The sequence below is a fragment of the Glandiceps talaboti genome, chromosome 13 (assembly GCF_964340395.1).
Source record: "Glandiceps talaboti chromosome 13, keGlaTala1.1, whole genome shotgun sequence".
Taxonomy (NCBI): Eukaryota; Metazoa; Hemichordata; class Enteropneusta; family Spengelidae; genus Glandiceps; species Glandiceps talaboti.
The window spans coordinates 20,115,744-20,131,487 of record NC_135561.1 but is presented as its reverse complement, the minus strand read 5'-3'; the positions used below and the strand labels follow the sequence as shown (position 1 = coordinate 20,131,487).

General features: G+C 37.4%; 2 protein-coding genes across 2 annotated transcripts in view; both read left to right on the top strand.

Moving 5' to 3' along the window:
* LOC144445026 (uncharacterized) overlaps positions 1-15,744 on the top strand; it is a 290,502-nt gene that overhangs the window by 219,335 nt on the left and 55,423 nt on the right. The gene's annotated exons all lie outside the window — the stretch shown is intronic.
* The window catches only part of LOC144444853 (growth hormone secretagogue receptor type 1-like), a 110,356-nt gene that overhangs the window by 63,427 nt on the left and 31,185 nt on the right, over positions 1-15,744 (top strand). The gene's annotated exons all lie outside the window — the stretch shown is intronic.

Genomic DNA, 15,744 nt, shown 5'->3' with positions numbered 1-15,744 from the left:
ATTTCTTCAGAACTTGCTGTATGAAATATATGTTGAGAATCTGCTTAAATTAATAACTTGATTTGCAAAATATATTTATGAGAAGAGTTAAGTTTAAACTCAATGAAATAACATGGAACTCATCTGACTTTATTAACCAGTGTAGAGTGGATTTAAATGATAATAAATACCATTTCATGACACGCTAATCATTTTAGTTTTACATTTCTCAATTTCAGTATTTACTTCTTCTTATGATCACAACTAAATGAAAGTGAGCTGTTGTAAAAACTAAAAAAATTAGCTTTCGTTTTGAAAAGTAAACTTAAGCTAATTTATTGCAGAAGAAATTAAGACATTTTGACACTCTTAACACCATAAGAATACCATATCACATTAATAACTAACACTTGCATAATGGAACAAAAGGCTGCATGACAAGTACATGAAAAAAAAAGATACTGAAAATATCTGCCGTGTGTATTAGCAGTATGCAAATCATTCATTATTGTTTGAATGAGAAAAAAGTTCAACCAATTTTTACTGTACATTACACACCCTAATAGAGAGTGTGGTATTGTACAAATCATGAAAAACAAAATGAAATATACAAGGCTCATTATTGAGTTTAAAAAAATATAAAAGGTTGAGATTTTTATTGTTGAAGCTAGGTGAGAACTATGTACGTTTTCTTTAAAAATGTGGTGTGTTTTCCAATCAGAATGCTCGGAGTGTGCGTTACTGTACAAGGCAATCAAGATAAATATTTCTTTTTACATGTGTTCTTAGTAATAGAGTTTCAGTTTATTGGGTCTCACAGAAACAGCAGAGTCAGAAAGATTGCAGTGACAATGTAAAGAATCTGGTATCCTCAATCAGTGTAAATGCCAGGTGAAATTACCCTCAGTTTGGACAGGTTGTGCCATTTGAAATAACCCTGACAGTTTGGACAGGTTGTGCCATTTGTAGACAAGTTTGCGTGGATAGAGAAATTTACATATCAATCCAAAATGTTTCCGTGATGGCACACATCTATGAATGTTGTTTAGGATTATACCATATCACAGTCTTGCTGCTTTTCTATTCAATTCAGACTTCCTAATCATGTTATTTTCAATAATCTCACAAAATTGTGTAGTGTGATTATCTCTCTGAAGAAACCTTTTTGTGAATGTTTACATGTTTTCCTATATGAGCGAGGAAAATTGAAAGAATTTTTTTTTGTGTATAGCAAATGACTGTCTGCAATTTTGTACTGTGGTTATCAATCGATTGTACACACCTGCGGCATTCAGGTATCAATTTTGTGTGATTGTCGTTTTTATATGTTCCTGTTTGCAAAAGTGACAGTTATCACAATGTGAGAAAGTTCTTTACAATTTCTTACAATTTCTCAAATGTCTCTGGGGTAATATTGGAGAAAATAGAAAACACAGTGACTGCAAATGTCCACTTATTAGAGATATAACAAATCTGGCATTTGTTAGGTGGTCTAAGTCTTTCCTATCCCTAATCTAACCCTATTGCCCACTCTGCTATACATTTTAGTAAACAGATTTTTCTTAAAAGCATAATGGATTGTCGTAAATGCGTGACAGTGCAAAAAGCTATTCATGTTCAAATTGGTACCTTACATTCAACCTGCACCAGGTGTAACTGGAATATTAGTGTTTTGATTAGATAACCAACATTATTATAATCACTGAAAATCAATCGTTAAAATGCCAATAATTAGACAATTGTACTTGTCAATTCTAGATTGTCTATTTTATCTGTAAGTAAGATATTAATGAGTTGAAATCATGATTTATTTGGATGCTGATGTTTGGGTGCGGTCGTATAAAGTTATGCAAATATGTTTATCCATAGGTTATTGAATACTGTGCAGGGTGTACAATATTACAATTAAGTCATTACATTGTAGCAAAACAGTTTTAGAAGTCATTCCTGTTGCAGCTAGTGCAGCTATCAGTTTTAGAAGTCATTACTGTTGCAGCTAGTGCGGCTTTCAAATTTAAAAGTCATTCCAGTTGCAGCTAGTGTAGTATCAATTTTAGAAGTCATTCCTGTTGCAGCTAGTACCGTATCAATTTTAGTCAAATATTCCTGTTGCAGCTAGTACCGTATCAATTTTAGTCATGCCAGTTGCAGCTAGTGCAGCTATCAATTTTAGAAGCCATTCCTGTTGCAGCTAGTACCGTATCAATTTTAGTCATTCCTGTTGCAGCTAGTGCGATATCAATTTTAATAGTCATTCCAGTTGCAGCTAGTGCAGTATCACTTTTAGAAGTAATTCCTGTTGCAGCTAGTGCAGCTATCAATTTTAGAAGCCATTCCTGTTGCAGCTAGTACCGTATCAATTTTAGTCAAATATTCCTGTTGCAGCTAGTACCGTATCAATTTTAGTCATTCCTGTTGCAGCTAGTGCAGCTATCAATTTTAGAAGTCATTCCTGTTGCAGCTAGTACCGTATCAATTTTAGTCAAATATTCCTGTTGCAGCTAGTACCGTATCAATTTTAGTCATTCCTGTTGCAGCTAGTGCAGCTATCAATTTTAGAAGTCATTCCTGTTGCAGCTAGTGCGATATCAATTTTAGTCATTCCTGTTGCAGCTAGTGCGGTATCAATTTTAGAAGTCATTCCTGTTGCAGCTAGTACCATATCAATTTTAGTCATTCCTGTTGCAGTTAGTGCAGTATCAATTTTAAAAGTCATTCCTGTTGCAGCTAGTGCAGTATCAATTTTAGTAATTCCTGTTGCAGCTAGTACCGTATCAATTTTAGTCATTCCTGTTGCAGCTAGTGCGGTATCAATTTTAGAAGTCATTCCTGTTGCAGCTAGTACCATATCAATTTTAGTCATTCCTGTCGCAGCTAGTGCAGTATCAATCTTAAAAGTCATTCCTGTTGCAGCTAGTGCAGTATCAATTTTAGTAATTCCTGTTGCAGCTAGTACCGTATCAATTTTAGTCATTCCTGTTGCAGCTATCAGTGAAAGTTGACAATTACAATGAAAATCAAAAACCTTGAAACAAAATGTCCTCTGGCTTGACAAAAATCTCATTAACATTGCTACATTTTATAGTCTGGCTAGACAAAAATGTTACCTACAGCATTTCGTTAATCGTCTGGCATGACAAACATCTTTACCGATATTGTTACACTTTCTTGGCATGAGGTACCATTATCTTAGGAGATTGATCATTGCCAAATTTATCCGTCCCTGGTAAACCCCAAGGTTGGCACATTCCTTGATATTCTTGCGATAGTCACTTGAAAAAATGTATCAATTGTAATTCAGTTCTTGTCAAGCCAGACGATAACATGTGGAAATGGTAATTAAATTTTTGTCGCGCCAGACGGGGAAGATTTACACTGTCAAAATGGTATTTTGTCTAGCCACACAAAAAACTGTAGCAATATTAGTAAGATATTTGTCAACCCAGGCGACGTTTTTTTTTCAGGGTTTATCATTTCTAAACTAAAGTAACAGTATTAGTTTATGTAGTCTTGATAAACTAAGACAAACACTAGTTTATCCTTTCTATGGTATTAGGTTATCAAGACTACATACAACAAAACACTAAATAATTGCTAAATGTAAGGTTTTAAGCTAGAGACATACTGAAGTAAATGAATTGACATAATAATAAATAAGGTAAGTGGTTATTATGTTTACACGTGAAACCAAGTGAAATATAACACTTTAATACACAAAGTTTTCTTTAACAAACATGAAAAAACTGTTGTGACCTTTTGGATGTTGCTATAGTTACACTCACAATAGGGTGGCGTCTCTGATAGCATTTTTTTCTCAAACAACAGCACACACAAGCTCATAGAATTCAAGAAATTATTTTTCTCATTCAAAGCTGCTAAATTCAAGGCAAAGAGAGAGTAGTGGCTACAAGGTATGGCTTTATTGTGAGCAATTGTAATTTCAAAAGGTTTAAGCTGGACCCTGGCTTACTTGCAGTTGCCATTTATGTAAGTGGCAGGTGCGTCAACCAACTTCTTGGGTAGGAATCCTGAAGGTACTGTATTCTTGACTGCAGGACGTCATAATATTCCAATTTGCCAAATCCATGTCGGTCTCCCAAAACACCTCTAAGATATACAAGTTTGCTAATCAATTGTACCATCTATCTAACAGTCTTACATTACAATGTATACAATGTTCAATGAAGTGAAAAGTGAAGATAGGGTATTTTATTGACTTTCATATGGTGATCTATGTTGGATGTAATTTGTATTTCTTCAGCTGTGAAAAGTATATTCTTGTGAAAAACTCCCAACTGACTAGCTGCCATCCACTTCATAGCTACTGGTCAGTAATTGAAAAAAACACCTACATGCACTCTCATTACCTACTGGATACGTAATTCAAAACCCTACAATTACTTGCCCCTGGACACTCAATCAGGCAGAAATCACACAAACTCACAATTCAAAACTGGATAATTAATGTATTATAGAATTTTCAATTTGTGTTTTACCTGAGGGCTGTGTAGGACAGAATTATGACAGAGATGACGTGTAGAAATAAGAAGGAACATATAAATTACAGTAGAAGTATAGTGTGATGTTAAACAAGGTATAGGTTGATTCCTTCATTGTGCTGGAAGCAGGTGTCTTTCTTGAGCCATATCAAAGCGTGTTGTGCAGTCGCATTAATTATAAATCAAAGACCAAAGTACGGTCTACCTGTCATACTGAAAGTTTGGTTAGGAGTATTTTATTTATAGTTAGTAGGAATAACTATAGCTATCTTTAATGTGAGGACAAAAATTACCCTTAAAAAGTATATCTCAGCTTGTGCCCCAGTGAAATTTGAAGTAAAAATATGAAATGTGACATATTTACATATACCTACAAGTCAGTTTCAATAAATAGTAGGCAATTTATAGCAATATTTTAGTGTCTGAATGAATATTTTTAGCCCCCAAAGAATGAAGCCTGACAGGGGCTACTATGATGGGCTCCGTTCGTCTGTCCATTCGTCCTTCCGTCCCTCCATCCAACTGTCCGTCCGTATCCACCTGTATCTCCAATGTGCGTGTGCCAATTTCAGCTGATCCTGGTACAAATGTCAGATGTTATAGAGGGCACATGCCCGTCACTTGGTTTTACAACCCTCGCGACAACAGTGAAATGACAGCCATATCTGTCGTAAATAGTCACACTTTGCCCAATAACTCTTGAAGTTTAACAGATAGAGACCTCATTCGAGTGTCTTCACCCATTTTATCAATCATGAGTTTTTTAATAGCACATTGACTTTTGACCTTGACCTCCATCTTCAAGGTCAAATAGCCATATTGTTGTCAAAGTGTGTATGTATATCTCTGATATGCATAGACTGATTTCAACCAAACCTTATACACATACACATCACTTTGTTTCACAACCCCCACAATAACAGCAAAATGGCAGCCATATTTGTCATAAATATTCACATTTTGCCTGATAACTCTTGACACAGATAGAGACCCTATTCAAGTGCCTTCATTGTGGTTATCAATTATGAGCTTTCTAATGACACACTGACTTTTGACCTTGACCTTCATCTTCAGGGTCAAATAGCTATGTCTTCCTATTTTGAAATCATTAACAAGATAAATATTAATGCTAATTGTCAAGAAATAGACAAGAAATGAACAACCATTTCAGGTGTTGTCAGTGTACCTTTTTGATTGCCTTAAAGGCCATGCCATAGTTGTCCTTTTTGAACCGACAGCCTGCGACATAATGTACAAACTAAAGAACTTGTTGTAGTCACTACAAAAAATACTTTTTTGGGGAGTATGTCTTCCATGAAGACTTGTTTTATATAAAATACGTGGCTGGCAGTGCATCTCAATTGACACATTAACATGTTGAATTATGTTCATTACAAATATGTACATGTACTATAGTATTGCTATTATCAGCAATATGAAATAAGTACTGCAATGAGTACAAACTTTGTGGAAGTTCAATGCATGAAAAAAAGTGTCTCAAGGATTATATAATAGACCCACCTGTTCACAATTTAGAAGACTACTATCAGAAAGTCCTTAAGTTATGTTTGTCCCATAAATTTATACACTTATAATTACAGTTAAAAATACAGTCCAATTAAAAATTAAGTTTAGAAACATTAAGTGGAGAGTCATTACCCTGAATTAGTCTGTATTAACAGGATATCCGTAAATGTTTATGAGCTAATGCACCAGTTTGTTATATATTTAGTCTTACAGTTGTCGAGAAATTATGTGTGTGGACTCATTTTCTACAATCTCTCTCCAAAAATCTAGCTAAATCTCTTGCTAGGGAAAGCTTGAACAGCACATGTCAGTAGTAATCCATCACACTGGCAGGAGGTTGTAATTGGTTACTTTCAGACAGTTGCTCATTAATTTTCAATTAGTATGACCATGTTTGACTATCACAGGAATTGCTATAAACTCCACCTCCAGTCTGGAAAGAATTCATGTGAGGACATGATAACATAACATTTATATCTATGCTCCTATAAAATTGAATTACCACTGTCAGTAATATGAACAGAAGGGTGTGAGAGAGAGAGAGAGAGAGAGAGAGAGAGAGAGAGAGAGAGAGAGAGAGAGAGAGAGAGAGAGAGAGAGAGAGAGAGAGAGAGAGAGAGAGAGAGAGAGAGAGAGAGAGAGAGAGAGAGAGAGAGAGAGAGAGAGAGAGAGGGGGGGGGGGGGGGGGAGAGGGGGGGAAGTTGACTGCCAGGACTTAATTAGGATAACTTTAATCACTTGTTCGACATGTGTTCTGTATTTCTGTGTTATTGTTATATATTTGAAAGTATTCACTTCTCCACTATACTACTGTTTGGCATAACAATATACTGCCAAATAACAGGAGAACATTAGCCTTGAAAAAAATTATCAAAACTTCTGCATCATTATATTTGGTAAATGTTGATGATAAAAACTTTAGGAATTGATGGTACTCTTATATAAATATAAATAATTATTTAAGCCTTTTATTAACAGTCATGTAATATTTGCATCAAAATGAGATTACCAATATTAGAATATTAAATACACTCCAGCTGTCATGTAACAAAGTCATTTCTATACATTTTGTGAACACTGAGCTGTGTATATAACTCTTAATATGTATTTCAAGTTATTATTTCTGAAATATGAAAAAGTAATACTACTTAGTACTAGTGAAAAAAGTTTCCTTTGAAAATCTTTGATTACAGGCTGTATATAATCCAATCCAATCGAGTGAGTCTTACATAAGATATAAGTATGTAAATACCATCAGAGCCAGCAGTATAATTTAGGATTAGAGAGAGATGACGACAAGAGAATCTTCAGTTGGACAAGATTTGTAAGTTGATCAGTGAGCTTCAGGAAAACTTACAAGGGTTATTCTGAAAAACTACAAAAAAAATTCAGGATATTATTTAGTACTGTAAATTACACTGAATTTGCTTAATGGTAAATATTCATAACGTTCATTCGACAACATGCTGTCAACCTGGACATTTTCACTAAAGACTTATTTCCGCTTATTTCGCTGGAAAGCAAAAATCCAAGAATAAGTAGTGACTAAAATGTCTTACTTGTACCGAGAATAAGTAGTGACTAAAATGTCGTGCTTGTACATGAACAGAATGTACCAGACTGGTAATTAGTAAAAATTAGTCTTTGAGAACTAGCTGAAGACTGTAAAATCATGAAATTTTCTATTTGTGAAAATATCTACGTTTACAGTACATCCCTATCCATCTCTCAGACATACATTGGTATGATTTGTTTTAGCTGCAAAAACAGAACATTATTTGCATGTAAATCAACATATGCCTGATATGTACTTGTAAAATGTTTTATGGTTGTGAACTTGCCCATCTTGTAAACATTTTGTGCACAAAGTTAAAGTTTGATTTGAAATCCATTGCTCATGGCCTTCAATACATACAAACATTTCAAATAAGTTTGATTTGAAATCCATTGCTCATGGCCTTCAATACATACAAACATTTCAAATAAGTTTGATTTGAAATCCATTTCTCACGGCCTTCAATACATACAAACATTTCAAATAACTGCATTCCCGATTAAAGATGCACTTATAGCTACAACTGAAGGTTTGAAAAAAACCCTGAGTTTTGTTAGATATAATGATTTACTCATTAATTCACCTGTGGGTAAACATATTTTGTACATAACATGGTACAATTAAATCCAATCAATTTATTATTTATTTGTGGGTCTTCACCCAAAGATTAGTGTCCCAACACAATCAAGATTTCAGCCTGTTGCTGTAGTACTTAAGGATATAATCAAACTCTAATTAACATATTTAATTATTGGTATTTTCACAATTTTTTATGAAGATATTTTGGGTTGTTTGATAAAAAATCAAAACACTCCAGTTAGAGCTAGTGAAGCTTTGACGTCAGTAAATAAATGTTTTGTTTAAAAAAAATTTCATAATACAGCAAGAAAAACACAATTTTCATACAGTGCAATATTATCTCCATCAGTCTTGTTAGCCCTGTGTGTTGAACCCGTGCATGAGAACCAATAGCACTTTAGTGCCAGTTGAATTTTTAACATGACTTGACTTCTCTGGTGGTTTGTGAAATCTGTATGGAACTGAATATGTTACTAATCAGAAGTGCATTTCTAAGTGTTGACGGGGAGGGGCAAGATTGTGATAGACACCACAAAGTGCAAGAACTCTAGATTTGTGAACTTGTATCTGTGTTTATAGTCACGGTGGTAAATTCATCAACAAAATTTAATGTCCATAACACCTCTCAGACATATAATTTGTTGCAACTCTAAATCCCTAGAACAAACATACTTGCATAAATTGTACCAGTTGGCACATTACATGTATTATATCAAAATGATATAAAGTACAAGAACAACTGGCCATGAACTTGTATGTGAAAACTATAAGTATTGTACTCAGATGCTCAAGTCAGCAGGATGCATATTGGAATTGCAAAGAACTAGAACGCTGTGAACTTGTATTTGAATGCATACAATGATAAGTGATGAAATGACAAGAATGAATAATATAACCACAGCATAAAAGTCCCTTGCATCTATATATCCAGATAAATTTATACAAGAAACCCCCTGGCCATAAACTTGCATTGAATCCATCTGCAATTCACTCAAGTGGGCATGATGCATATAATATCAAAAAGAAGTAGCAGCCCCACAAGCTTGTATTTAAATCCATACAATGAACAATATTGAACAGTATTGCCCATTGGGCAGCTGGCATATCAAAATCACAATAAGAAGAAGTCCATAAACTTGTATTTTTATCGATACAACAAATAGACTTGTATTCATGTGTTCATTCATACTACTATAGATAAGAATTTCAATCCAGTGTTCAAGTCAGCAGGATGCATATCAAAATCAGAACCCCCATCAACTTGTATCTTAATCCATACAACAAACACATGTGCATCCAAGTGTTGAAATGGGTAGTTGGCATATCACAATCATAGTAAGAAGAACCCCATGCACTTTTATCTTAATCCATACAACAAACAGACTTGTATTCAAAGTGGACAGGATGTCATATGGAAATTGCAAAGTACAAGCACCCCATAAACTTATACCAATGCATATTGAAATCACATATTACACCCATGACCATATATCTAAATGGTAATGATGCATATCAAAATACAAGAACCATACAAACTTGTGTCTGACTTGATAGTGCATTCAGGTGTAAAGTACCTTGATCCCATTTGTAGATCTATTCTAATTAGAGAGTATTGAATTCCAATCCCATGGTGATACTTCACTTTAGGTTAATTCTGGTGGAATCTTTGTTTAATAGTGGGAGGCTAATCTACAGTGAAGCTGTTCTCACTTTCCATAAAGTGTCGCATTACGGCTAACTATGTCACATAATGATTTCCATACTCTCACCTACTCAATTTCAATTACTCCTACCCAGTAAAGTCTACGTACATTCATACACACACAGTTCACTGAATATACAACAGCATATATATTACTTGCTTTAACATTTCCAAATTTATGAAATGATAATATACATAATATTCAAAATAAAAATTATGATTTTTGAATAATTAATAAATCAGTTTTGACTTTGGAATATTGAATTTATAAATATGTAACAGATGGAGTACCTGCAATAAAATTGCCTTAAGATGCATAAAGCACTTTTAGAATTATGATGAAGAATCAAAGTTGTAGTTTTACTTGTCACTGTAGAACTCTGCATTCATTGTATTTCCAGCTGGACTGAATATTTCAACTTATAACATCTCAACAAGATACTAGATAAAAGCATAGATCCCCATTGGTGGAGGATGTATGGTGAAAGTTTTTCCTGTGTTCAGTTTCAGTACATTTATAGTGACAAGGGTGAACACTTGCATGTTAATTTAGCTTGCAGTTAGAAAATCGTACTTACAAAGTCTCTTTTCCTGCATTGAGCAAATTGTTAGTATTCACTAAGGTGACATCGGCATGACAGCTTTGACTACACAGTTCAAATACTGTAAAAAACATTGGAATATTCCTAAAATTAGGAAAGCCAATATTATCACTTTTAACTATCAAGGGAATTCCTCCGTTGTATGTCTTGTCATGACAGTGTTGTATCTTGAGTATACAATTGAAGCTTTTACATTAATACTTGTCAAACATTGCATCTTGTTTGCTCTACTCTCATCTTTGACTTTTAAACAGTGTCTCTGACAACAAACACTCCTTTTTCAAAATGTCGAATTTCACTGGAAATTAAATTTCTTAAAATATTTCAAAACTTTGCTATATGGAAGCTTACTTTGAAATAATAAAGAATTTTTGGTCGTCTTGTTTTCAAGATATCAAAGTAACAGCAAAAGTTTAAACAGTTTATTTCAGAGTCACAGTTTATTTCCCGAGTCACAGTTTATTTCCCGAGTCACAGTTCACATAACGTCTTCCTGAGTTGGAAGCATATATTGTAATACACTTATGAATATAGAGGCAGCATTTTCTAACCAATCAGAGTGAATCTTATAAAGTGTTTTATATCGACTACTTAATGTAAGAACTGGTTGTATTGGATAAATACTGCTGCAAGACTTCAGCCCTCACCAGTAGATCTTGACGATATGAGATCTAAATTAATAGATTTAACTTTGTATTGCACCAAAATTCATTTCGGTGCAATACGTAGTTAAATCCATTAATTTAGACTGAACTTTGCTAGGATGAGCTTTCATCATGATATGAGATCTCAATGATGATAAAATTTTGAATTTTTCAGAACCAGTTTATATGGCAACGTTACAGATACTAGGTGAATGATTCAATGGCTGTCTCAAAATGTAATCAAATTTGAGCATTGTTACATCATGCACTGATGTATGGAATTAATACTTTCAATTTAGGAATGGTGAATTTATAGTCATTTTAGTTTTTATGAGGGAATTCACCTCATATCATAGAACACTCTTTTATCACATCATAAGGCTAGATGTAATATGTTAAAAGTCTACAACAGGTTTATTGATGTAAGTGCCACCTACCACTAGTAATCTAAATCTTATCAACTGTAGGGGCACTATGTGCTGTAGATGTATGACTGTATGTTTGTGTGTCTGTCTGAGTGTGTGTGTGTATTATATATATATATATATATATATATATATATATATATATATATATATATATATATATATATATATATATATATATATATATATTAGATATATATTATATTAGATTAACAAAATTATGTTTCCTGCAAAGAAATTATGTAAAGAAGTGTAACACCCAACCAGTGTTGCATGTATAATTTACAGCCTGTAGCTCATATAAAGAGATACAATTATGATTGCTAGAACTTGTGAAAGTACATAATCTTGTCTAATGATTGTGAAAAGACATTTTTTGCATGAATAGAAAGTTTTTTAAGAAAAGGAAGAAACCAGGGGTCGTCAGGAACATAATGATTGAGACATGTTCATGGTCTGCTAAGTCTCAATTATTACAGTTGCTAAGTACCGCACATCGTGTTCACATGGACGACCTTTTAGATTTAGAATTGCATCAGTCTGGTTCTTAGGGCTATTATTTGCAGTTCATGTTAACAGAATTATGCTTGTCTAGGAAAGCTTATGAAATGAATGGTTACGGTTTGAATTTATTCAAAGAATCCTTTAGCAGAATCAGGATTTCATTTGACAAACCGCAATTTCTGTATTAAACAAAATCTTTAAGGAAATGAAAGCATCATAACACAGTTTCTGTTCATCGAAAATACTCACCTTTATTATACTACTATTGGGTTACCCTTTTGCTTTTAGCCTAACTTCGCAAAATAAAGTCGTGACCCCTGACCCACCTGTGGCTATCCCATGATGCCCCTTTTCCCGCCAGTACTAAATTTTGCGAGCGAAAGAAGACGTATATTTTCTTCGCTCACGACAAATTAGCCTTTTCAAGCCTTGGTGGATTTTTATAGCTGACTTCTGTGGCACCCAAGTCCCTGGAAACCCAGCTGAGTCCTTTCTTTTATTCTTTTCATTCAATTGTGCTTGTTTTAAGCTTCGCTTTTCTTTGTTTATTCTGTTTGTATTGAGCGGTCGTCTATTGTATTCCGTTACACGACCGTTTCATTCTTTTTCCGCTTTTGACTATTGTTTGTTTAAAGCGTGTTTTCAAACCATGCTTCCGAACCAAAAGAAGGGGTCTTGTGGACATGTTTTCCACATAGAGGACCTCCACAAATTTTGCCCTTCTTGTCGGAAGTGTTCCCGTACTTCACCATGCAAAACTGTATGCGGTCATTGGGCAGACGATCAGTGGCAGGAATTCGATAAACCTATTGAATCGTCACGTAAACCAAAATCAAAGCAGAGTAAGCGGACCTCCGCTGCTCCGAGCACTGATTTAGATAAATTTTCAGGTAAGTCTTGTGTAAGTGTGGGTTCTCCCACGACAAAACGCCCTTCTGAGGGCGAGGTCTTAACCACAACGGGTTCTGAAGTACGGGTTTCTCGTGGACCTATGCAGGACTCGTCCGATAAGGGACGTCCTGATACGGGTATTGTTAGTGGAGAGTGTCCTGTAATTACAGACAGCCCCTCTTCCTACAAAGCTGATTCTCGTTCTCCGTCTCCGACACCTCAATATAGCGGTCGGTTTCGAGAACCTCCCAGGCGAACTGACGTAAACCCTTCGAGCCGTCCACATACCGTTCAAGGGTCGTTCAGTGAACGTCAAACCATGCCGTCGAATAGTCTAGATTCTTCGCGTGGGGTAATACCGGAAGTCAAAAGACGCACTTCCCGTCCTACCGCTAGCGGATCACATGATCAGTCACCTGATCCTAGGTCGATACCATGGCCTCATACGGGGACGCTACCATATCCATTCAATGCTATGGGCTACCCACAAGGTGAAACTTCCACAGATTTGGATCCAAGACAAAATCCACTTCCTTGGACTGCCTTTGGCCAACCTACAGGGTTTTGGCCTCCACCTAATTATTGGTCACCTTATGGTTACCCCCCCACCATGGATACCCATCAGTCTAGGGGTCCCTGGGGAGGAGGGGATAGAGATAGAGAGAGGTCACGGCCGCCTTATGACCGTTCCCAGTGCCACCGTCGTTCACGCAATCCGCAAACGGAACGTGACATAGGGGTACTTCGATCTCGCAGAGATCGCTCTCGTTCCCCACGCCGCTCGCACAGTCCACCGAGGCGCGGGGATCGTAGATCATCGCTTTCACCGAGACGCTCTTCCAGACCACGCATTCCGGTAACGCGTGAAGAGCGTTCTCCCTCGTCTTCACCGACACGTTTCTGCCGCTTACAGGGCGAACGTTTCGGATCCCTATGGAGACGCGATCCCGATGAAATGTCCTTAACGGCCCCAGAGGATCGCGACCTCCTTGGGGGCGCTGACCATTCGGATGACGATCGGGTTAGACCGCCGCCCTCTGAATCAGAGGGGAGAGCGCCCTCTCCGGAACGCTTTGCTGATATTCCATTTAGTCAATGCGTTGAATGGGTTTATCAACAGTTCCCAGATAAATGTACCCGTCCCACTGCAACGAATTCGGTACAGTCTGAGACAAGCTTAGCATTGGAGGGCCAGCTCGAACAGACGGAGTATCAACCTGCTACACTCCCCCTCTCAGCTATGGTCACTTCAGTACAGGGTAAAGTGTCCTCAGAGGTTTGTGGCAAGGGTCCAGGTCAGCCGCCAATGCGAATGAATAGGTACCCTTGGTTCCGCTATCCAGGGAAACCTTATCGTACCCACGCAACCGATCAACGTGTCAACTTTCCAGAGCTGGACACTGATGCTGACGCTGTTGACCAAGATCGTGATGGTTTTAAGAATACTACCATTGATAATAAACACTTATCACGGTTAGGAGAAGGATACGCATTATCCCTTCGGATATTCTCCTCTATCGATTGGTTCCTTGCTACTACGGTGTCAGAGATGAGGTCCGCCCATCCTGACTCACAGAAGATATTTCGTCTGATGCAGGTAGTTAATAAAGCACTTAGCCACGTGACTGAGCAAACGACTAGGTCACGTGCTGCCTTGTTACTCCTTCAGCGAGATGCTTTTCTGCGTCGTAACTCAATTGTGTTGCCAACAGAATTAAAACAGGAAGTTCGCGCAGCACCGATTGATGCACCTTCTCTATTTGCTGGCACTTTGACTTCTATAGCTAACCGTGCCAGCGAAGCAAAGCAGCGGGAGCGTTTGATTTTTGACACTCCTCGTTCGAAACCGCATACAAACTTCAAACAGTCCCCAGTCAGTAGTAAGTCCCCTGTGACAAACATCTCACGAGGTTCACAGAGGGGTCGAGGACGGGGCAGACAGACTTCCCGAGGCCGTGGTAGAGGCAAGCCTCAGTGGTCTGTGACGAACAAAGACAGCAAACCCGGACCACCCTCAGAGAGGGGTGCAAGTGGTTTCGCGCAACATTCCTGACGGTGCTCCCGTCTTCTTTGCCGCCCCTACTACACCCTCTCAATCAAGCGTAGGGCCAGTAGGGGGAAGGCTCCTGTCATTCACCAAAGAGTGGCAGCTGATTACCGACGATTCCTTGGTTCTTTCAATAGTAAGAGAGGGTTATCGCCTAGAGTTCGAACGTGACCCACCACTTACAATGTCTCCCTTTGTCACAGTGCTTCCAGGCAACAAGCAAAAAAGAGAAGCTCTGTTAGAAGCAATTCAAAAAAGGGGTAGTCAGACAGGTGAACGCTACCAATGCAGGTCCAGGGTTTTACAACCACCTGTTTTTGGTGCCAAAAAAATCGGGGGGGTGGCGCCCAATTCTGAACCTAACAGCACTGAACCAATTCATGACCGTGTCCAAGTTCAAGATGGAGACCACGCGATCCATTCTCGCCGCTGTTCAGCCAGGGGAATGGATGGCGTCAATCGATCTAAAGGACGCATATTTTCATGTACCGATTCACGATTCTGGCGCCCATCATTACACCCCCTCTCTTTCAAGATTCCTATTCGTCCGTCTCTCCGCTTGCACCTGCTTTGGTGGGTGGACGAGAACAATTTGCTAGAAGGGAGGTCCCTAGCGTATCAAAAAGCGAACCTGTCCCTTTTCACCGATGCTTCGAAAGAGGGATGGGGAGCCCACTGCGACTCCCAGGTGGCCTCAGGTCAGTGGGGGGGAGTAACAAGTCAGAGACACATCAACTGGTTAGAACTCAAGGCAGTCTTTCTAGCCCTAGTGCAATTCGAGACTCTGGTG